The sequence below is a fragment of the Cyprinodon variegatus genome, unplaced genomic scaffold (assembly GCF_000732505.1).
Source record: "Cyprinodon variegatus isolate N-32 unplaced genomic scaffold, C_variegatus-1.0 Scaffold332, whole genome shotgun sequence".
Taxonomy (NCBI): domain Eukaryota; kingdom Metazoa; phylum Chordata; class Actinopteri; order Cyprinodontiformes; family Cyprinodontidae; genus Cyprinodon; species Cyprinodon variegatus.
In genome coordinates, this window is record NW_015150785.1 from 528345 (window position 1) to 530247 (window position 1903).

A 1903-nucleotide genomic window follows, 5' to 3' on the forward strand; every position below is an offset into this window, starting at 1 on the left:
CCTTTAAAAGCCCTCCCTCTTCAGTTCCTGTTTGCTGGATCCTGGTCAAAACGTCTGTCTGTTTACCTCGTCTCTCCCTGGCTCCTAGAGTTTGGTTTCCCCTGATGTCTCCAAAATTCACCTCTGCCAACTTGCCTCTGCTTTTGGGTCCTCAACCCAACACCACTTCATGACAGACATGGGAGCTGGCAGGGAGCTCGTCTGCCTGGCTGTGTGTTTTCTGGACGGGGCCGCCATGTATAGTTGCTTTTTCTATGTCTGTTTCTGTCTCCTTGAACCCCAGTGGGCCTCAGCAGATGGCCGCTCACACTTCTGCTGGAGGTTTCTTCCTGTTAAAAGGGAGTTTTTCCTCTCCACTGTCGCTACAAGCGTGCCTAGTGTGAGGGATTGCTGAAGAGTCAATGATCGATGCAATCAATTTGTTTTCCTGAGATAGAAAACTTTGAATCAATTTGACTGGATGATCTGGTGAACTGGAAAGTGTCTTGAGGTAAAAAGTGTTGTAAATTGGAAATAAACTGAATTGAATTAAAATCAGTACTGTCATGAATAAAGGAATTTGATGGCAGAGTCAAACTGACAGATTCAAACTCAGTAACATGTATTAGAATTTACTCCTAGTTATAAAACACTGCAGACGAACTCAACTTTTTAAATTAATTGGTGTAATGTGTTTTTCTAGAAAGGCTCAGCATATTGTTGAATGTAGTAAGTTTTTTTACACTAATTAAATGGTCTATGCGTAAAAAAAAATAAAAAATAAAAATTAAAAACAAATAGCACATAGTTTAGCACTGGAAAAGGATCCCACTTTCCCTTTCTCTGGATACTTTCTAAACCTTTATGTTACCCACAGTGGAAATAATGCTAAACACGGCTTCCCTCTGCTTCTTCTGGCCTTGTCTGTGTTTTGGGAAGGCTGGAAGAATTTTATGAATAACCCAGGAGTCATGTGATAGTTTAGAAGGAGTTTCCATTTGTTCACGCGCAATACCTGAAAATGCCAAGGATGAATATGAAATTTTTTTAGCTTTGATTTGCGACTTTGCTCAAGCTCCCATCTTCTGTGTCCTTGGTTGTGTTGGTGATAAATCCTCTGCCGGTCTCGTGGGAGGAGAGCCGAGGACAATCACAGTTTTAATACATCTTTTATCAGTTTTTTTACTTGGCTAAATGTTCACAATCTATTTTATCACTATAATTATAATCCTTTATTTTAAAGCTTACATTGGTATTATAATATTGATTCTATAGAATCTGTGGATTTGTTTTTCTCACCACAATTATGATGAAAAAAAAGCAGATATTAATAGATGTTTAACAAATCAGCTCTTTAAAGTTAGTTCATCTTATTGGGTTCATTTGAGGTTCACTGAAAAACAAACCTCTCTCTGAGTCTACAGAGGATCAGGCTGTGGCTTAACTTCCTCTGACTAAGCTGCCCTACAGGCTCTGAACTGTTAAACAAGCCTATTGTTAGGTTTCATCTCCCTTACGTCTCCCAACATAAGGACATATTCACATGCACAGCATCTCTATAAATTAGAACATTACGAAAAAATACACTAATTTCACGGTAATCTTTATTGCATTTTTTACCGCTGAGGAAATGCTTAGAAGAAATCAATGCCTGGATGCGCCATAATTTTCTTCAACTGAATAAAAACCAAACTGAAGTAATAATCTTTGGATCAATAGAGGAGAGATCTAAAGTTAGCACACAGCTTCAATCGCTTCAGCTAGTAACCACTGATCAGGCCCCTAATCTAGGTGTAGTACTGGATTCAGACCTGAACCTCCAAAAGCATTTAAAGACAATTACAAGGTCTGCTTTCTATCATCTGAACAACATTTCAAGGATTAAAGGACTAATGTCTCAGCATGATCTAGAAAAACTAATCCA